The sequence below is a fragment of the Lepisosteus oculatus genome, unplaced genomic scaffold, assembly GCF_040954835.1.
Source record: "Lepisosteus oculatus isolate fLepOcu1 unplaced genomic scaffold, fLepOcu1.hap2 HAP2_SCAFFOLD_82, whole genome shotgun sequence".
Taxonomy (NCBI): Eukaryota; Metazoa; Chordata; class Actinopteri; order Semionotiformes; family Lepisosteidae; genus Lepisosteus; species Lepisosteus oculatus.
This window is the reverse complement of record NW_027168383.1, coordinates 571,795-593,824: the sequence shown is the minus strand read 5'-3', so window position 1 is coordinate 593,824 and position 22,030 is coordinate 571,795. Positions and strand designations below refer to the sequence as shown.

At 44.0% G+C, this 22,030-nt stretch overlaps 1 long non-coding RNA gene and 6 other non-coding genes across 7 annotated transcripts; 4 read left to right on the top strand and 3 right to left on the bottom strand.

Moving 5' to 3' along the window:
• The first annotated feature begins 3,216 nt into the window (after positions 1 to 3,216).
• trnar-ccu (transfer RNA arginine (anticodon CCU)) lies at positions 3,217 to 3,289 on the top strand. The gene has a single exon. It is a non-coding gene; the product is annotated as a tRNA-Arg (tRNA).
• Positions 3,290 to 6,749: 3,460 nt separating this feature from the next.
• On the top strand, positions 6,750 to 6,822 carry trnar-ccu (transfer RNA arginine (anticodon CCU)). Its single transcript has one exon. It is a non-coding gene; the product is annotated as a tRNA-Arg (tRNA).
• A 3,553-nt stretch (positions 6,823 to 10,375) lies between these two features.
• Positions 10,376 to 10,913, top strand: LOC138235533 (uncharacterized). The gene is made up of 3 exons (XR_011188212.1): positions 10,376 to 10,451; positions 10,555 to 10,671; positions 10,771 to 10,913. It is a non-coding gene; the product is annotated as an uncharacterized lncRNA (long non-coding RNA).
• Positions 10,914 to 13,760: 2,847 nt separating this feature from the next.
• trnag-gcc (transfer RNA glycine (anticodon GCC)) lies at positions 13,761 to 13,831 on the bottom strand. The gene has a single exon. It is a non-coding gene; the product is annotated as a tRNA-Gly (tRNA).
• A 1,691-nt stretch (positions 13,832 to 15,522) lies between these two features.
• trnas-uga (transfer RNA serine (anticodon UGA)) lies at positions 15,523 to 15,604 on the bottom strand. Its single transcript has one exon. It is a non-coding gene; the product is annotated as a tRNA-Ser (tRNA).
• Positions 15,605 to 16,944: 1,340 nt separating this feature from the next.
• Positions 16,945 to 17,026, bottom strand: trnas-gcu (transfer RNA serine (anticodon GCU)). Its single transcript has one exon. It is a non-coding gene; the product is annotated as a tRNA-Ser (tRNA).
• A 1,624-nt stretch (positions 17,027 to 18,650) lies between these two features.
• trnar-acg (transfer RNA arginine (anticodon ACG)) lies at positions 18,651 to 18,723 on the top strand. The gene has a single exon. It is a non-coding gene; the product is annotated as a tRNA-Arg (tRNA).
• The last annotated feature ends 3,307 nt before the right edge of the window (positions 18,724 to 22,030 follow it).

Genomic DNA, 22,030 nt, shown 5'->3' with positions numbered 1-22,030 from the left:
TGGGGTCAGGACTCTTACTTGGCCATCCCAAAATACGGAATTTCTTCTGTTTCAGCCACTCTGTTGTTGATGTACTCCTTTGTTTTTGTCATGCTGCATAACCCAGCCTCTTTCGAGTTTTAGATCACAGGCAGACACCCTGACATTCTGCTGTAGAATTTCCTGATACATCTTGGAATTCATCGGTCCCTCGATGATTGCAAGCCGTACAGCCTCCGCCATGTTTCCCAGGTGGGATGAGGTTTTGGAGTTGGTATGCAGTGTTTTGTTATCTCCAAACATAACGCTGTGCACATTTACCAACAAGTTCAACTTTTGTCATGTCTGTCCACAGAACATTGTTCCAGGAGTTGCTGTGGAACATCCATGTGGTCTTTAGCAAACTTGAGAGGGGCAGTGGTGGTTTTTTTTGGGGGGAGAGCAGTGGTTTCCTCCGTGGTGACCTCGCATGATCACCGCTCCTGTTCAGATTTCTTCTTATGGTGGACTCATGGACACAGACGTAAGACAAAGTCAACCACCTGTTCGCTAGATCCCATCCCCACTCAGCTAGTCAAAGATTCCCTCGAAGGACTGGCAGGACCTATAATTAGTATGATGAATGCATCGCTTGCGTCAGGCGTTGTACCTGATCAATTTAAGGTAGCGGTTGTTAGACCGCTCCTTAAGAAGTCAAATTTGGATCCACAAGTTCTTAACAACTACAGGCCTGTCTCAAAGGTCCCATTTCAATCTAAAAGTTTTGAGAGAATAGTTGTTGCCCAATGTCAATCGTATCTGGATTCAAATAATATACTTGAGAAATTTCAGTCTGCTTTCTGAAACTGCATTAACGAGAGTCGTAAATGATATTCTCTTAGCTACTGATGTGGGGAATGCAACAGTGCTTGTGCTTCTAGATCTTAGAGCTGCCTTTGACACGGTTGACCTCTCTGTTTTGTTACACAGGCTTGAGTTTGAGGTTGGCTTATCTGGAACCGTCCTTCAGTGGTTTACTTCACATTTTACTCATCGTTTTCATTATGTTCAAATATCTAATAATTGTACTGCTTCATCAACGTCACCAGTTCAATTTGGGGTACCAGACGGATCAGTGCCGGGGCCAATATTGCTCTCTCTCTCTACATGCTGCTGCTAGGTAGGATAATACGAAAAAATAATATGAACTTTCATTCATATGCTGATGACACTCAAATAAACATTTTGTTCACACCAAACGACAACTTTTCTATTATCACTTTAGTTAAATGCATTAATGAAGGAAAGACTTGGATGTGTGAAAACTTTTTGTTACTCAACTCTGAGAGAACTGAGGATCTGTTGATCGGAGGCAACAATACTGATAGGACTACTATAACTTCAGCACTTAACTCAGAGGATTTAAACATTTGCCTCAAAGAGACAGCACGTAACCTAAGTGGCATATTAGACACAAGGCTCTTAACAACTTGCATTGTTAAGTGCCTTGAGACAACCTTGTTGTGAAAGGTGCTATATAGAAATACATTGATTTGAACTGAATTGACAATGTAAAATGTTGTGTGTGTTGTTTGTTAAACAAGACTGTCTTTATTTATTATTATGCGTCAGATGAAGATCAGATCACATTTTAAGAGCCAATCATGTAGAAATCCAGATCATTCGCGTTTTAAAAGTTGCGGGAAAAGCAAAACAGGTGCTTTTCCTTTGTTGCGCAGACACACGACGACACCGTAGGCGGCAGGACTCGAAGCTTCGCAGGGAGACCCTGATGGCTTTCTAGTCCATCGCCCTAACCACTCGGCCACCGCCGCCGCCACTGCCTTTTTGATGCAGTCTAACATAGAGTGCCGGGCAGCGGCGGAAACCTTTTTCAAAGTCGCTTTCCGTTTAACAACAACAAAAAAAACTTTCACAAAATGCATGCTAGCAGACAAATGCGCCTCAGAGGACAAGGCTGGCTTCAAGTTGGAATGATAAAGTCTCCCCGTCCGGTCAGGAAAAGGGAACTTTGTTAGACAGAAAGAAGGAAGTAACAATAACGGAGAATTGTGTGCAAGGATTTTAGAAGCTGCGCAGCCCTGCAGTTTCAATAGCCCTTTTATTCGTGTTAGATGCTGGAATTGCCTTTTTTTGACGCTCTTACGAATGCGATGTCAACGAAAACAGAACAAAGCACAAAAAACCCTCAAGTCCTGCAGTTGGATAGAATGCCGTTACGCGTCCAAGCCGTATTTGACTTCATCCTACCATTGCAACACGGGGCGTATATGGAAACGAACACACGCTACGAATTGTCTCTAATCAGTCCCTACAGTTGTAAGGCGCCTGGAAGCGTGCACCCCCATCATTAATCTTTGCGCATCTGTGCAAGGTAAACTCTGGAGCAGTCTTTGAAACGGCTCAAAGGAAACACGTGATTGATTCCATGTGCATCTGGGGTTCATTTATTTATTTACATTTAATTCAAGGGAAAGGCTTGGGTCAGTTTCAGACGGCCTCCAACAGCGAGATTCAAGCGCCCCACCTTCAGCCCAATCTGCGCCGCCAGAACGACAACGGCTCCTCTGCTCTCCGGGGTGCGGTTGTGACCCTGTAACCTAAAGTGTTGGTGGCAGACAAATGGAGACTAACAGGTGATGTCCTAGGACATGACTACGTTGTGACACTCGGTGGGGATGGTGACCATTGCTTGGAAAAGAGTGCGAGGCCCCTTTAGAAAAACATTTTGTTAACAGGCATTCTGCCTCAGCCTAAACACCTATAGCTTGCAAAGCGCATGCTATTAGACAGGCACCTCTGCAAGACCTTAAGAGTCTCTTAAACTAGTGATAGTAAGGTGTTCCCAATGGGCGATGTTCGGCTTTCAAATCATCTCTCCGTGGAAGCGCCGAGATGCAACTGTTTAAGGTTTAGAAGCAGCTGACTGTTTCACTACCTAGCTGATCACTGTTAGTCAGGGAGCTCAGAGGTGAAAAGCCTGTCTGAGAGACAATTCGCCGTCGATCAGTTCAATATGTTCCGTACCAGCTCGGCGCACCTGAGATCATCTTGGTAGCCGTGTAACTCAGATGAGTGAGAGCGTGTGTGTGTGTACCACCGTGATTGGATGCCGGTCCTTCTCAGGTCACAGTAAACCTTCTGCTGTCTAACTTCCCTAATTTTGGGGATCCCTTTGAAAAAGCAAAGGAAAAAAAAAACTGGCTCTTCATCAGCGTGATCGACCCCACTCAGTGTGCCCCAGTGGCCTAATGGATAAGGCACTGGCTTCCTAAGCCAGGGATTGTGGGTTTGAGTCCCATCTGGGGTGCTCCTGTCCCTTTTTGAGTGTACAAATGTCCTTGTGATTTGTGAAGCTGCAACCCCACCTTACTCAGTGAGCGTCTCTGCTTTTCTCTCAGTTGGGAGAAAAACTTTTGTAAACAGCCCTTCGGAATGATGTGGATTTCTGCATGAATGGCTCCTAACATGTGATCTTATCTTTATCTAAGTCATAATAATTAATAAAGAGAGTCTGATTTCACAAACAACACACGCCCAACATTTGACATTGCTGTTTCTTTATTGACCAAATGGTTTAAACAATCAAGGTCATTGATGGAAAAAGTACGTGAACCCTTATATTAAGGAGCTAGTGGAACCTCCTTTATTGACAAAAACCTCAACATCCAACAAACCTCAGCATCCGCCATGCTTCCCAGGTGGGATGAGGTTTTGGAGTTGGTATGCAGAGTTTTGTTATCTCCAAACATAATGCTGTGCACATTTACCAACAAGTTCAACTTTTGTCACGTCTGTCCACAGAACATTGTTCCAGGAGTTGCTGTGGAACATCCATGTGGTCTTTAGCAAACTTGAGAGGGGCAGTGGTGGTTTTTTTGGGGGGGAGAGCAGTAGTTTCCTCCGTGGTGACCTCGCATGATCACCACTCCTGTTCAGATTTCTTCTTATGGTGGACTCATGAGCACAGACGTAAGACAAAGTCAACCACCTGTTCGCTAGATCCCATCCCCACTCAGCTAGTCAAAGATTCCCCTGAAGGACTGGCAGGACCTATAATTAGTATAATGAATGCATCGCTTGCGTCAGGCGTTGTACCTGATCAATTTAAGGTAGCGGTTGTTAGACCGCTCCTTAAGAAGTCAAATTTGGATCCACAAGTTCTTAACAACTACAGGCCTGTCTCAAAGGTCCCATTTCAATCTAAAAGTTTTGAGAGAATAGTTGTTGCCCAATGTCAATCGTATCTGGATTCAAATAATATACTTGAGAAATTTCAGTCTGCTTTCTGAAACTGCATTAACGAGAGTCGTAAATGATATTCTCTTAGCTACTGATGTGGGGAATGCAACAGTGCTTGTGCTTCTAGATCTTAGAGCTGCCTTTGACACGGTTGACCTCTCTGTTTTGTTACACAGGCTTGAGTTTGAGGTTGGCTTATCTGGAACCGTCCTTCAGTGGTTTACTTCACATTTTACTCATCGTTTTCATTATGTTCAAATATCTAATAATTGTACTGCTTCATCAACGTCACCAGTTCAATTTGGGGTACCAGACGGATCAGTGCCGGGGCCAATATTGCTCTCTCTCTCTACATGCTGCTGCTAGGTAGGATAATACGAAAAAATAATATGAACTTTCATTCATATGCTGATGACACTCAAATAAATATTTTGTTCACACCAAACGACAACTTTTCTATTATCACTTTAGTTAAATGCATTAATGAAGGAAAGACTTGGATGTGTGAAAACTTTTTGTTACTCAACTCTGAGAAAACTGAGGATCTGTTGATCGGAGGCAACAATACTGATAGGACTACTATAACTTCAGCACTTAACTCAGAGGATTTAAACATTTGCCTCAAAGAGACAGCACGTAACCTAAGTGGCATATTAGACACACCTGAAGAAGGCTCCACGGCCGAAACGTTGTGTTCTCTTTCTTCTTTTTTTCAGCATGGAATAAACCTATTACTTGTTCCATATTAGACACAAGGCTCTTAACAACTTGCATTGTTACGTGCCTTGAGACAACCTTGTTGTGAAAGGTGCTATATAGAAATACATTGATTTGAACTGAATTGACAATGTAAAATGTTGTGTGTGTTGTTTGTTAAACAAGACTGTCTTTATTTATTATTATGCGTCAGATGAAGATCAGATCACATTTTAAGAGCCAATCATGTAGAAATCCAGATCATTCGCGTTTTAAAAGTTGCGGGAAAAGCAAAACAGGTGCTTTTCCTTTGTTGCGCAGACACACGACGACACCGTCAGCGGCAGGACTCGAAGCTTCGCAGGGAGACCCCGATGGCTTTCTAATCCATCGCCCTAACCACTCGGCCGCCGCCGCCTTTTTGATGCAGTCTAACATAGAGTGCCGGGCAGCGGCGGAAACCTTTTTCAAAGTCGCTTTCCGTTTAACAACAACAAAAAAAACTTTCACAAAATGCATGCTAGCAGACAAATGCGCCTCAGAGGACTTAAGGCTGGCTTCAAGTTGGAATGATAAAGTCTCCCCGTCCGGTCAGGAAAAGGGAACTTTGTTAGACAGAAAGAAGGAAGTAACAATAACGGAGAATTGTGTGCAAGGATTTTAGAAGCTGCGCAGCCCTGCAGTTTCAATAGCCCTTTTATTCGTGTTAGATGCTGGAATTGCCTTTTTTTGACGCTCTTACGAATGCGATGTCAACGAAAACAGAACAAAGCACAAAAAACCCTCAAGTCCTGCAGTTGGATAGAATGCCGTTACGCGTCCAAGCCGTATTTGACTTCATCCTACCATTGCAACACGGGGCGTATATGGAAACGAACACACGCTACGAATTGTCTCTAATCAGTCCCTACAGTTGTAAGGCGCCTGGAAGCGTGCACCCCCATCATTAATCTTTGCGCATCTGTGCAAGGTAAACTCTGGAGCAGTCTTTGAAACGGCTCAAAGGAAACACGTGATTGATTCCATGTGCATCTGGGGTTCATTTATTTATTTACATTTAATTCAAGGGAAAGGCTTGGGTCAGTTTCAGACGGCCTCCAACAGCGAGATTCAAGCGCCCCACCTTCAGCCCAATCTGCGCCGCCAGAACGCCAACGGCTCCTCTGGTCTTTGGGGTGCGGTTGTGACCCCTTAACCTAAAGTGTTGGTGGCAGACAAATGGAGACTAACAGGTGATGTCCTAGGACATGACTACATTGTGACACTCGGTGGGGATGGTGACCATTGCTTGGAAAAGAGTGCGAGGCCCCTTTAGAAAAACATTTTGTTAACAGGCATTCTGCCTCAGCCTAAACACCTATAGCTTGCAAAGCGCATGCTATTAGACAGGCACCTCTGCAAGACCTTAAGAGTCTCTTAAACTAGTGATAGTAAGGTGTTCCCAATGGGCGATGTTTGGCTTTCAAATCATCTCTCTGTGGAAGCGCCAAGATGCAGCTGTTTAAGGCTTAGAAGCAGCTGACTGTTTCACTACCTAGCTGATTACTGTCAGTCAGGGAGCTCAGAGGTGAAAAGCCTGTCTGAGAGACAATTCGCCGTCGATCAGTCCAATATGTTCCGTACCAGCTCGGCGCACCTGAGATCATCTTGGTAGCCGTGTAGCTCAGATGAGTGAGAGCGTGTGTGTGTGTACCACCGTGATTGGATGCCGGTCCTTCTCAGGTCACAGTAAACCTTCTGCTGCCTAACTTTCCTAATTTTGGGGATCCCTTTGAAAAAGCAAAGGAAAAAAAAACTGGCTCTTCATCAGCGTGATCGACCCAACCCAGTGTGCCCCAGTGGCCTAATGGATAAGGCACTGGCCTCCTAAGCCAGGGATTGTGGGTTTGAGTCCCATCTGGGGTGCTACTGTCCCTCTTTGAGCGTACAAATGTCCTTTTGATTTGGAAAGCTGCAACCCCACCTTACTCAGTGAGCGTCTCTGCTTTTCTCTCACATACAGTTGGGAGATGTCTTGCACTGAACGGCCTGCTTCAGATCCCGCCACAGCACTTCAATGGGATTGGGGTCAGGACTCTTACTCGGCCATCCCAAAATACGGAATTTCTATTGTTTCAGCCACTCTGTTGTTGATGTACTCCTTTGTTTTTGTCATGCTGCATGACCCAGCGTCTTTCGAGTTTTAGATCACAGGCAGACACCCTGACATTCTGCTGTAGAATTTCCTGATACATCTTGGAATTCATCGGTCCCTCGATGATTGCAAGCCGTACAGCCTCCGCTATGCTTCCCAGGTGGGATGAGGTTTTGGAGTTGGTATGCAGTGTTTTGTTATCTCCAAACATAACGTTGTGCACATTTACCAACATGTTCAACTTTTGTCACTGTCCACAGAACATTGTTCCAGGAGTTGCTGTGGAACATCCATGTGGTCTTTAGCAAACTTGAGAGGGGCAGTGGTGGTTTTTTTGGGGGGGAGAGCAGTGGTTTCCTCCATGGTGACCTCGCATGATCACCACTCCTGTTCAGATTTCTTCTTATGGTGGACTCATAAACACAGACGTAAGACAAAGTCAACCACCTGTTCGCTAGATCCCATCCCCACTCAGCTAGTCAAAGATTCCCTCGAAGGACTGGCAGGACCTATAATTAGTATGATGAATGCATCGCTTGCGTCAGGCGTTGTACCTGATCAATTTAAGGTAGCGGTTGTTAGACCGCTCTTAAGAAGTCAAATTTGGATCAACAAGTTCTTAACAACTACAGGCCTGTCTCAAAGGTCCCATTTCAATCTAAAAGTCTTGGGAGAATAGTTGTTGCCCAACGTCAATCATATCTGGATTCAAATAATATACTTGAGAAATTTTAGTCTGGTTTCTGAAACTGCATTAACAAGAGTCGTAAATGATATTCTCTTAGCTACTGATGCAGGGAATGCAACAGTGCTTGTGCTTTGCTTTTAGATCTTAGAGCTGCCTTTGACACGGTTGACCTCTCTGTTTTGTTACACAGGCTTGAGTTTGAGGTTGGCTTATCTGGAACCGTCCTTCAGTGGTTTACTTCACATTTTACTCATCGTTTTCATTATGTTCAAATATCTAATAATTGTACTGCTTCATCAATGTCACCAGTTCAATTTGGGGTACCAGAAGATCAGTGCTGGGACCAATATTGCTCTCTCTCTCTACATGCTGCTGCTAGGTAGGATAATATGAAAAAATAATATGAACTTTCATTCATATGCTGATGACACTCAAATAAACATTTTGTTTACACCAAACGACAACTCTTCTATTATCAGTTTAGTTAAATGCATTAAGGAAGGAAATACTTGGATGTGTGAAAACTTTTTGTTACTCAACTCTGAGAAAAATGAGGATCTGTTGATCGGAGGCAACAATACTGATAGGACTACTATAACTTCAGCACTTAACTCAGAGGATTTAAACATCTGCCTCAAAGAGACAGCACGTAACCTTGTTGTGAAAGGCGCTATATAGAAATACATTGATTTGAATTGAATTGACAATGTAAAATGTTGTGTGTGTTGTTTGTTAAACAAGACTGTCTTTATTTATCAAAAAATAAAAGGAATTTGCTAGGAATGCAAACGTTAGGTTGCGCTTCTTCATGCTGCATCGTCGGCATGAGTGGAGCTTTTTAAACGTCTGTACTTACTGTGCCCCATAAGAAATCGTTTGTCCCCATTCAAAAGAGATTGGGCGATGTCCTGCAGTGTTCGCAAAGCAAACCTTTGACAGTTTGAAAAGAGGAATTTATTCTGCTTCCTGTGCGTGCAGTAGTTACAAAGTTGAACGTCTTTACACGATCTGCTGCAGTTTTCAGTGGGTGGGCTTTGTCAAATGGCTTGGAAAAACGCACTGTGTTTCGGCTCGGGAAACATCATGAGCAGTGTCCTGCGTGTTTTCTGTGTATAGCTGTCTTTTAACGCATACAGAATTCATTCGAAATCATTGATTTCTCCAATTAACAAGGGTCCCTTTTTGAACCTGCCAGAAGCATTCTTTCAATGTAACAGATTTACTCCGGGGAAGGGCAGCATGACATTGAGAGTAGCTCAAGCTTTCGGCACCTTTATCTGACTGCATGTATGCAGACACTGCTCAGAATCCCCTGTAAGGTTCTCCTTCAATTCCGTTTTGCAGTGCTTTAGCTCTTTCAAAAGGCTTCGCTTTGCTAGTCACAATCCAAGGCTCATGACAGCATTTGAAAACATTCGCAACTGCGTTGGCCGGGAATCGAACCTGGGTTAACTGCTTTGAAGGCAGCTATGCGCAACACTGGCTCGCTCCAGAATAAATCTCACGTCGAGGGCATATTTTTTTCCATTTTACCGTGAGTCGGGCTCAGCTGCACAGAGGAGAGAGCAGAGCAATGAGGTCACGGGGACAGGGGAGTCACACGCTATCGGTTTGAATACGCGGAAGATCACTGAGGGATCCACAGTATATGGACCCTCCGTGCGCCATCAGTCCACACTCCGGACTCTGAATCCTGCCATCCGAGTTAAGATCTCGGCGAAACCTGAGGCGCAGTTCCTTCTTAAAACGTAATCTGGTGAGCATTTCTAGAATCGTACTTGTATAGATGCAGCCTTTAATGTGTTGCTAGGTTAAAATTGATGACTTCTTGTATTTCAGTAGGCAACTGCCCTCTTGATTTCGGATTTAATTTCTTTATTACAGGAGCGCTTTTATGAAGACAGAGTCATGTTCAGGTACTTTGCTTGATGGAGGAAGCTCATTTCAGACTCTGTGATCTGCTCACCTGGAAAGGTCTGCTATACTACTACAAGAGAGAAGTAGAGTCTGGAAGAAGGGACAATTTTATGATGCTTTGGAAGATAATGTTTTTTTTTCTTATACTGAAAATGAAAGGTAGTTGTTTCTATATGGACTCAGTCTTTGGAATTTGTATATATATATTTCAGTGATCCCTCAGCCATTCCTTCTGTATTGTAATTCAATTTCTCTTTTAAAATTCCTTCCCCACTTCTAGGACCTGCAGTTGCTGAACTCCACAATGGCTTCTATTGGAAAGTCTGTGACTGAGACCAAGTAAGTGTTCACTTTTTTATGAAACCATTATTTATTTAGGAGCAATGAGCAATTCTTATATAAATGCAATAAAATCATTATGCTCAAACTATGAGAGAGAAAATTAAGGATAATTTAAGAAATCAGTCTTAGCTTGTTTCTATACACAGATGGTATTATTTATTTTCAAAGGAAACCCGCGAGGATTCCCCTGGTGTGCAAGATGTGCCTGAATACTCTTGATCAGCTTCCTGCTCACTTGAAGAGGGCGTGTATGAAGCACGCCACGGCAGAAAAGATCAGGATGGCCTCTCAACAGGCGAGGGAGGACATGATGAATCACCTGAAGAACGGGGTCATCGTGGATTACCACAGAATAGAGATCGTGTCTGGTGAGGCAAACAGGATAGTGGTTGTAAGACTGCTAGAGTCCTTGGGCCTTTTTGTACATGGGAAGCCTGAAGACACATTGGCAAGGTGAGATATTTTTAATCTGTAAGGCTTCTGTAGTTTCTTTTTGAAATCATTGTTACAACATATTATGTAAAAGCATGTTGAAAAGAATCTACCTGCATTCCAGCGGCCCTGAGCAAGAGGCCGCTGTCCAGGAGGAAGAGATGCCAGAGGCTGCTCTAGAAACTGAAACAAAAGCGGATAAGGAAGGGGAAGATGTGAGCTCTGAAGAACTCTATCAGCAGTAAGACTTTTTATTTTTCAGATGTATCAATTTTTTACTAAAATTCTAATTTGTCTTATAGGTATAAAATGTTTAAACCGGTGTTTTATATCCTTACAGGCCCTGAGTAGTTAAAAAGTATCAGCAGGCCGGAAGAGAGTGGCCCAAGCTGGACTCTATAGAAAGCACTCCCTGGATGCTCCTCTCCTGATTGGATTCAAACAGTACCTTACCAAGGATCTGGGAGTGGCAAATTATTCTCAGGAGGTATTTATTTTTTAAAGGCATTTAAAATTAAGCAATGGTATCTTCATTGTAAATGTTTTTATTTCTTAGCTTAAAATTCACCCATGTGAAATGATGTCAGCCATAAACATCATGACTCTATATTTCCTACCTGAATCTATTCTACTTAAATTATTACATTATACACAATTTGAGTTCATTTTAAAAAGTTAAAGGTAATGAAAGGAATGCATTTTCATAAGAAAGATAATACCGATATGCATGTGATAATCTTCCTTATATCATGTAGTGCATCATTTGGACACTTTGTGGGCTTCAAATACAAAGAAAATCATGTTCTATGGTACAAGATAAATACAAAACTTAAGCTTTTATTTTAATTAGATTTCTTTATAAAGCATAAGCAATCATTTATTACATCGCTTCTTGAATTAAATCTTTTGACAAGAGGTAAGACTTCTGTTACATTTAAACCCATGTTTAGCTGTGTTTTTTAGATTTAACTGAACCAATTTCTGTGTGTGATAATGTCCTTGAATTCTGACAACATCACACTAAATTACATGATATAAAACAGCTAATGTTTCTAGAGATAAAGTTTCTGAGATGCTTCTAATTACTTTTTATTACCAGGGACAGTTTAATTCACCTTGTACAGTACTGTAAGACCAAGATGCTTTTTTTAAAAGTTATTTAACATTTTATAGAACTTTGTCTACTATGGCAACATGATGTGCTTGGTGAAACTTGGAAAAATACTGCTTGGCCATTTATCTTAAGATAAAGATAGGATAAAGGTTTATCTTTTGCACCTACCTGACCCCCAGGGAAGGCCAATGCTTTCTAAGTTGATGGTTCCCTACAGTAGACTGTACTTTAATTTCAAAGGTAATGTATATTGACCCAAATCAGTTTTGGAATCCAATCTACTGACGAGATGGAGCACATCGTTTTTTCAGGATTTTAGCATCATACGTTTGGTATATTTAGTCCCTAATGCTGAAAGAAATGATCATAGAACATTTGGACACTTTGTGGGCTTGAAATACAAAGCAAATCATGTTCTATGGTACAAGATAAATACAAAACGTAAGCTTTTATTTTAATTAGATTTGTTTATAAAGCATAAGCAATCATTTATTACATTAATATATGTGAAAATAACATTTTAGCATCATACGTTTAGTATATTTAGTCCCTAATGCTGAAAGAAATGATCATAGAACATGACATCTAACCTTACCTGCGGTGTTTTTAATCCCTATTGCTCAATGCACGGTGAAAGCATTCCATACATGTGTCTGACAATGAGGAATGGGCCCCTGAGACAGTCATTTGCCTGTTTCACAAATGATCGTATTTTACTAGAGATTCTGTTTGGGATTCAGATGTGCATTCGGACAGCAATCCCTTTCAAGAAATGATACGTTCTGGATGAGGTCAAAGGTGCTGGAACACTGTATCTAGGATGTGTTTGCAGAGACTGTGTGTCTCCTGCTTCAATGCAGTGATAAACAGATGTGCTCCTTTAATTTATTGGTACATGCCCAGGGCAGTAAGCAGTCTGAGGATTTATTTCCAGATGGCATAGAGCAGTGAAGCAGTGAAGTAGTGCAAAACACTGGATCATTATATTATTAGAATCTATTCTACTTAAATTATTACATTATACTCAATTTGAGTTCATTTTAAAAAGTAAAAGGTAATGAAAGGAATGCATTTTCATAAGAAAGATAATACCGATATGCATGTGATAATCTTCCTTATATCATGTAGTGCGTCATTTGGACACTTTGTGGGCTTGAAATACAAAGAAAATCTTGTTCTATGGTACAAGATAAATACAAAACTTAAGCTTTTATTTTAATTAGATTTGTTTATAAAGCATAAGCAATCATTTATTACATTAATATATGTGAAAATAACATTTTAGCATCATATGTTTAGTATATTTAGTCCCTAATGCCAAAAGAAATGATCATTTGTTTAACATGCACAGGTCTGTCTCAAAGGATGCAGTACTCCTGAAGGGTCTCAAACCCTACATTTCGGATGCCTAGCTGTATCCCTCACATGTGGCACCTCAGAATGACTTCTAACCTTACCTGTGGTGTATTCAGTCCCTATTGCTCAATGCACGGTGTACATACTGCATACATGTGTCTTGAGAATGAGGAATGGGCCCCTGAGACAGTCATTTGCCTGTTTCACAAACAGGGACCTGGACCTAGACCTGGCCCGTACAGGGCTCAAACCCGCGACCTTGGCATTATTAGCACCACGCTCTAACCAACTGAGCTAACCAGCCTCACGACAGTGCTCCTCTCTGTGCTGCAAAAAATCAAACTCAGGGAATTTCTTTTGTCCTCCTTTGAATAGAAAGCCGTGTAATCAGTGTACGGGCTTTCTCGTGCAGTTTCATGGTTCTTGTAACCCAAATCCTACACTGGCCTGAAGTGCCCCCCCATTTCACAGCATTTTTCAGCTGATTTAAAATGTACCTAAAGGAGAAGCATTATTGAAGACCATCAATTACCAAGAGCTTTTGTCAAAGGTTTTGGTGGTCATTTTGAATGACCACAGAGCGCTGTGACCTCGGTTTTACATCTCATCCAAAAGACAGCGCCCTTTTACAACACAGCATCTCCGTCACTATACTGGGGCATTGGGACCCGCACAGACCTCAGGGTGAGCGCCCCCCCGCCGGCACCATTAACACCGCTTCCAGCTGGAAGCTTTGTTTTTCCCTGTAGCTCATCCTCATCCAGGTACTGACCTGGCTCACACCTGCTTAGCTTCAGTGGGTTTTCAGTTGCGAGTTGCAAGGGGATGTAAGTGATGGAGCCGCTCGCTGCAAAAGCCACTGCATTGGCCGGGAATCGAACCCGAGCCTCCCGCGTGGCAGGCGAGAATTCTACCACTGAACCACCAATGCTCAGTGCCTGGGCCTTCAAAAAAGACGCTTTTTTGGTGCTCTGTGCAAAACGCGTCGACATCTGCTTCCAGCTGCAAAATGCCATTTGCGGACGCTGAAGAACTTATTTCTAAGGCAGCGGGTACAAGCGATTGGGCGTTTTAAAACCACCAGGAACAGCAAAGAGGCGCGCTTCTTTGCTTGTGCCGAAACACACCGACTGAAAGCGGACAACGTAGTCGGCAGGATTGGAACCTGTGCAGGGAGACCCCAATGGATTTCTAGTCCATCGCCTTAACCACTCAGCCACGACTACAGCAAGCCCCACTGCCGCTGCGTTCTTGCTACAATCTTACCTGGATCGCGAGGCGCCGGCGGAAGCCTATTTCAAAGTCGTTCTCCGTTTCAAAAAAACATTTCCAAAATACAAGCCTTGCAGACAGACACGCCTCAGAGGACTTAAGGGTGGCTTCATGTCGGAATGATAAAGTCTCCCCGTCCGGACATGAAAATGCCACTTTGTTACACACAAAAAAAGAATCAACAACAGAGAAATGCCCACAAGCATTTGAAAAGCCGCACCACGTCGCACTTGAAATAGCTCTTACATTAGTGGTAGACACAGGAATCGCCTTTTTATTTACGCTCTTACCAACGCGATGGAAAGCAAAACAAAGCAAAGCAGAGCAAAACAAAACGAACAAACGAAAACCCTCACGTCCTGCACTTGCATATAACACCGTTACGTGCCCAAGCGGTATTGTACGTCATCCTAGCACTCCCGGGTCGTACGGTATATGGGAACGAGCACACGCCACGAATCGTCTCGAATCACTCCCTACAGCTGTAAGGCGCCTTGAAGCGTGCACCCCCAACATTCTTCTTTGCACATCTGTGAAAGGTAAACTCTTGAGCAAACTCTGAACCAGCTCTAAGGAAACTAATCTGATTAGACGTTACTTTGACTCATCTTCTTACGCTCAGTGCCGGATTGCTCAAACTCCAGCTAGGGTTAGGGTTAGCATTCCCACGCTACTTAGACACTTTGTTTACGCTCAGTGCTGGATTTTGGGAACTTCAGGACGAGTGGGAATTTTCTCCTATCTGTCCATTCTGTTTTGTTTTGGAGACTCTTGGCTGCCTATGTTGTTCAGTGCACCGTGAAGGAAACATTTTCCAAAACTGTGTCAGCTCAAAAGTTGTAAGAAAACCTCTCCAGGTGCTTTAACTCTCTTCATTTTTGTCATTTAATGTGACACTCGATGTATAACTGGAGCCTCACATATGCAAATGGTGAGGCTCCAGTTCGACACCCAGTTCCACACCACTTTACAGTATATGACAAAAGCATGGCAGACTGTGCCGGACCAGCTGGTAACTTCCGCTTATTTTGACCATATTAAACATTGGAAATCTTCCCACTTGCATTTGTGACACTTGATTTTGGCTCCACCTAAGACACTCTTAAATCTTCAAACACTTTTCTCTTCTCCCGCAACACACTTGTCTGTCGGCACTATGTGGCAGCGTTGCATGACAACCCATCTCACCACGGAAAGGAACCTAACAGCTTTGGTAAGAGAGTAGAATTACCTGAAGAACTGCTTTCCATGGAAGCAGGACCAAGCGATGTAGCATTTTTATAGTACCAGGAAAGGAGAAGCGGCACTTCGCCTTTGCCGCACAGGCACAAGGTGACGTGCGGCAGACGCCGTAGTCGGCAGGATTCGAACCTGAGCGGGGAGTCCCCAATGGATTTCAAATCCATCGCCTTAACTACTCGGCCACGACTACAGCGAGCTCGCCGCCGCCGCATTCCTCCTATAATCTAACACGGAGTGCGAGGTGGCTGCGGAAACCTTTTTAAAGTCGCTCTCTGTTAAAAAAACCTTTCACAAGATACATGCCGGCAGACAGACACGCCTCAGAGGGTTTAAGGCTGGCTTCACGTTCAAATGATAAAGTCTCCCCGTCCGGATGTCAAAATGCAACTTTGGCAGACAGAAAAAACATCAACAAACCACAAATGTGGACAAGGATTTTACAAGCTGCACCACACTGCACTTTCAAAAGCATTTACATTCGTGTTAGACGCAGGAATTGTCTTTGTTTTGCGCGCTTACGAACGCCATAGAAGACGAAACAAAACAAAAGCCCTCAGCTCCTGTACTTGATTATAACGCCGTTACGTGTCGAAGCAGGAATTTACGTCATCTTACCACTGCAACATGGGGAATAGAGGGAAATGAACACACGCTACGAATCGTCTCAATCACTCCCTAGAGTCGTAAGGCACATTGAAGGGTGCACCCCCATCATTAATCGTTGGGCCTCTGTAAAAGGAAAGCTGTTGAGCAGTCTTTGAAACAGCTCGGATGAAACACTTGATTGCTTCCATGTGCATCTGGAGCCCACTTCTTATTTTCACTTCACGCCGCCCAAAGCATTTCTAAAACAGGAGATTCGCGTTTGGGAATGCGCCCTGCCCTACAAATAAAACAGGTCTACGGGTCTGAAACCTGCTCCACGGAAAACAGTTCTGTTGCGCTTTTGATCAAAGGGAGATTCTCTGTTCTTACTTTTTGATTACATAACACCCAAAGGGGCTTCTTTGGAGCTGGATTCCAACCAGCATCCTAAAGTTTCTTGGCGGTATCCTTTACAGTCCTCTGTTCGGTCGACAAGGAACAGAAGGGGGCAGCTTTCCTCACACATACAGTGCAATGTACTGTAGTGTTCCCCTTCATTGAATTCGCAGTTCTGCATCAGACCTCTAACTCGTTTCCTTAGCTTGGATTTAAGCCACGAAGCAGGCTTCTACTGTATAAACGTCTAGAGGAATCACAAACTATTTGAGAGGCCATCATCCCAGGGGGAACTGACAAAGTCTATCCCTAAACACCTAGCGCAGTCTCTCGAGAGACTGTCAAAAATCGCTTTCTCCGTTTGTGCTGCAAGTAAGTGAAAACGCGGTCTCAACCCAGAGCCACTTGGCAGCAGCGGCACGTAAATACTGTTACTACCACTGCTCGATACCAACGTTAGCCTACTATACCATGTTCAGCCACCGCTAGAAAATGTAAGGCTCTAGTACTGGAGCAAACAAAGGGAGAGCCAACGTCAAACGTAGAGAGCGACAAGGATGGGATTTGAACCCATGCGTGCAGAGCACAATGGATTAGCAGTCCATCGCCTTAACCACTCGGCCACCCCGTCGATGAAACTGGGCTGTCCAGACATGGGTTGGCGCGCTCCAGATGATCTTTTTCTTTTTTTTCCCTCGTACTCAAGGGTCCTTTTCCTGTTCCACATGCGATTTCAACATTTTCCTTGGGAGATGTCAAGCCAGCAAGCCACTGCTGTGGTTCAGTGGCCATTGTGGAGTTCAGTGGCCCTGTTGTACACAGAAAGCACATTGAGCTCCTTGGACATGAAAAGTTCCAGATAAAAGCCATTTGTCATCCTTTCTCTTGGTGTCGATGTTGCTATTGTATGTAAAGGTGGCAACTTGCTCAGCGAGCAGGCGGAGCACACACCGAATGCAGATGTGTCTGAGTGGTGTGTCCAAGTGGCTGCAAAAGGACAACACTACCGGGGCGCCGTTGCTTAGTTGGTTAAAGCGCTTGTCTCTTAAACAGGAGATCCTGAGTCCGAATCCCAGTGGTGCCTTCTTTGTTCTGTCTTCTCGAACAGAACTGGTCCTTACAGACAACCGCCTACGGCTAGACTTAATTAAATGCAAGTATTCATTTCCTGTCTTTAACGCGACTTTTTTTTCTTAAAATGGATGGAACTTGCAAAACATGAAATACAAACATTGCTAATCAGCGCTAGCGGCTGGCAAAAAAAAAGAAGTCAGCAATGTTTTTTTTCTTTAACCTTAACCCTGCTAATGGAGAAGAGTTAAACGACCGAGTCTATGCAGCTTAAACGGTGCTCATGTCGGGTTCTTAGCTGAAAGGGTGGTAAATCACGCTCACCCCAGTCCTTAATCTTTTAAAAGGATACAATATTGAACCTAGTCGCAACATCACATACATCCTGTTCAACGATAAAAAAGTGACATCTATCCTCGATCCAGAGTAAATCCCACGATGAGGGCATATTTTTTTCCACTTTACCATGAGTCGGGCTCAGCTGCACAGAGGCGAGAGCAGAGCAATGAGGTCACAGGGACAGGGGAGTCACACGCTGGCGGTTTGAACACGCGGAAGATCACTGAGGGATCCACAGTATATGGACCCTCCGTGCGCCATCAGTCCACACTCCGGACTCTGAATCCTGCCATCCGAGTTAAGATCTCGGCGGAACCTGAGGTACAGTTCCTTCTTAAAACGTAATCTGGTGAGCATTTCTAGAATCGTACTTGTATAGATGCAGCCTTTAATGTGTTGCTGGGTTAAAATTGATGACTTCTTGAACTTCAGTAGGCAACTGCCCTCTTGATTTCGGATTTAATTTCTTTATTACAGGGGCGCTTTTATGAAGACAGAGTCATGTTCAGGTACTTTGCTTGATGGAGGAAGCATATTTCGGACTCTGTGATCTGCTCACCTGGAAAGGTCTGCTGTACTACTACAAGAGAGAAGTAGAGTCTGGAAGAATGGACAATTTTATGATGCTTTGGAAGATAATGTTTTTTTTTTCTTTGAAATCGAAATGAATCAGAATATCAGTGCAAAAGACAAACTCTTGGTTTGGTTTAAAGAGATATGGTTTTAAAACAGACAAAATGTAGAAAACAGGTGTTTCTCACTTTTGGAAAAGAATGGACCGGGGGTAATATTTTACTAGGTGCAGTGCTCATCTCACTGGGTTACAGTCCTGCAGTGTCACACCAGGGCCAGTGGCGCAATGGATAACGCGTCTGACTACGGATCAGGAGATTGCAGGTTCGACTCCTACCTGGCTCGGGTCGTTTTTAAACACATCGGGCTACTCCCTAAGTAGTCTGTGCTACTTACTGCATTGTAATCGTACCCAGTAAGATATTTCCTTCATGTAAATGAACTGCACCTGACAGCTTTAGAAAAACACCTGGGCTCAGTACGGTGCTGAGAGCTTAGCGTTGCTGTTCTAATTAGCACGCACTGCATCGGCTATGAGCCCGAACTTTTCAATTATTCCGATCAGTAAGTCAACACGTAGTCCACATGAACGGTAGAAATATTCTCTTGTCTGTCTCTTGTTTGTATAGAACTGAATGTCCCTGACAATGTACTGTTAGTTTTAATTGAAGAACGGCATTTGTGTTCAAATATACCAGACAAGTTTATGTAACTGCTCATGCGACACTCAGTTGTAATTAGTCAAGAAAAAAAAGTCGAACAACAGCTGCGGGTTTGATTCTGAACGTATGAGATTGCAGCGCCTTTTACTTCCATTGACAAATGATAGAGATTCGAAGAGAGATCCTTCAGACCAGCAAGCAAACCCACGGCTTTTTCGGTTTTCTATCTAGGCAACGTTGGTGTCTGCAATAGCATACATGAAAGCGTGATGCAATTTCTGTGGCTACATTTGTTGCACGTCATGCACAGTAAGAGTGTTTCTAACACCAAATAAAAAGTCAACAATTAGCGATCACGCCTTCTCCTCAGTTAACCCACTGAAACCCTTGCTGTTAACAGTTCTTTACTGCGTGCTTTACCAGCACCTACATATCGTGTCGGTTCTTTCAGCTTTATTCATTAGGTTTTCAAAGGCATAAGTAGAGCACCAGAGGTGCGAACGCAAAATGTGTGGTTATCTGAAGAATTGCTTCCCATGGCGGCGGGTCCAAGTGATTTCGCGTTGTTATAGTACCAGGAAAGGAGAAGCGGCACTTCACTTCTGCCGCGCAGGCACAAGGCGACGTGCGGCAGACGCCGGAGTCGGCAGGTTTCGAACCTGCGCGGGGAAGCCCCAACGCATTTCGAGCCCATCGCCTTAACCACTCGACCACGACAAAAGCGAGCCCACCACCGCCGCATTCCTCCTATAATCTAACACGGACTGCGAGGTGGCTGCGGAAACCTTTTTAAAGTTGCTCTCCGTTAAAAAAAATACCTTTCACAAGATTTGTGCCGGCAGACAGACACGCCTCAGAGGGTTTAAGGCTGGCTTCACGTTCAAATCATAAAGTCCCCCAGTCCGGATGTCAAAATGCAACTTTGGCAGACAGAAAAAACATCAACAAACCAAAAATGTGGACAAGGATTTTACAAGCTGCACCACACTGCACTTTCAAAAGCATTTACATTCGTGTTAGACGCAGGAATTGCCTTTGATTTGCGCGCTTACGAACGCCATGGAAAACGAAACAAAACTAAAGCCCTCAGCTCCTGCACTTGATTATAATCCCGTTACGTGTCGAAGCAGGAGTTTACGTCATCTTACCACTGCAACACGGGGAATAGAGATGTAACGCAACGGGGGCTCAGGCGGGCGCCCTTGCCGCATCTGGTCGGCCCCATCCCGACTGGAGGCTCAAACCCGGGACTTCCGCGTCTCTCTGCAGCGACCTAGCCCCGTGAGCTAAAGAGAGATCGCTCCACAGCCCAGTAGCTGTGGTCCTGCTATCACAGGGAAGGGCGGTGACGTCACCCGCTCTTGTACGCCGGCTCTTACACAGTGCCTGTCGGCCGTAAGCGTTACAGAGGGAAATGAGCACAAGCTACGAATTGTCTCTAATCAGTCCCTACAGTTGTAAGACGCCTGGAAGCGTGCACCCCCATCATTAATCTTTGCGCATCTGTGCAAGGTAAACTCTGGAGCAGTCTCTGAAACGGCTCAAAGGAAACACGTGATTGATTCCATATGCATCTGGGGTTCATTTCTTATTTACATTTAATTCAAGGGAAAGGCTTGGGTCAGTTTCAGACGGCCTCCAACAGCGAGATTCAAGCGCCCCACCTTCAGCCCAATCTGCGCCGCCAGAACGACAACGGCTCCTCTGGTCTTTGGGGTGCGGTTGTGACCCCGTAACCTAAAGTGTTGGTGGCAGACAAATGGAGACTAACAGGTGATGTCCTAGGACATGACTACATTGTGACACTCGGTGGGGATGGTGACCATTGCTTGGAAAAGAGTGCGAGGCCCCTTTAGAAAAACATTTTGTTAACAGGCATTCTGCCTCAGCCTAAACACCTATAGCTTGCGAAGCGCATGCTATTAGACAGGCACCTCTGCAAGACCTTAAGAGTCTCTTAAACTAGTGATAGTAAGGTGTTCCCAATGGGCGATGTTTGGCTTTCAAATCATCTCTCTGTGGAAGCGCCGAGATGCAGCTGTTTAAGGCTTAGAAGCAGCTGACTGTTTCACTACCTAGCTGATTACTGTCAGTCAGGGAGCTCAGAGGTGAAAAGCCTGTCTGAGAGACAATTCGCCGTCGATGAGTTCAATATGTTCCGTACCAGCTCGGCGCAACTGAGATCATCTTGGTAGCCGTGTAGCTCAGATGAGTGAGAGCGTGTGTGTATGTACCACCGTGATTGGATGCCGGTCCTTCTCAGGTCACAGTAAACCTTCTGCTGCCTAACTTCCCTAATTTTGGGGATCCCTTTGAAAAAGCAAAGGAAAAAAAACTGGCTCTTCATCAGCATGATCGACCTCACCCAGTGTGGCGCAGTGGCCTAATGGCTAAGACACTGGCCTCCTAAGCCAGGGATTGTGGGTTTGAGTACCATCTGGGGTGCTCCTGTCCCATTTTGAGCGTACAAATGTCCTTTTGATTTGCAAAGCTACAACCCCACCTTACTCAGTGAGCGTCTCTTCTTTTCTCTCACATACAGTTGGGAGAAAAACTTTTGTAAACAGCCCTTCGGAATGATGTGGATTTCTGCATGAATGGCTCCTAACATGTGATCTTATCTTTATCTAAGTCATAATAATTAATAAAGAGAGTCTGATTTAACAAACAACACACGCCCAACATTTGACATTGCTGTTTCTTTATTGACCAAATGGTTAAACAATCAAGGTCATTGATGGAAAAAGTACGTGAACCCTTATATTAAGGAGCTAGTGGAAGCTCCTTTATGACAAAAACCTCAATCCCCACTTTCTGTAGCGGCTGGTCAGACCTGAGCAGCGGTTAGGAGGTATTTTGGCCTATTCCTCTATGCAAAACTGTTTCAGTTCATGTATATTTTTGGGATGTCTTGCGCTGAACGGCCTGCTTCAGATCACGCCACAGCACTTCAATGGGATTGGGGTCAGGACTCTTACTTGGCCATCCCA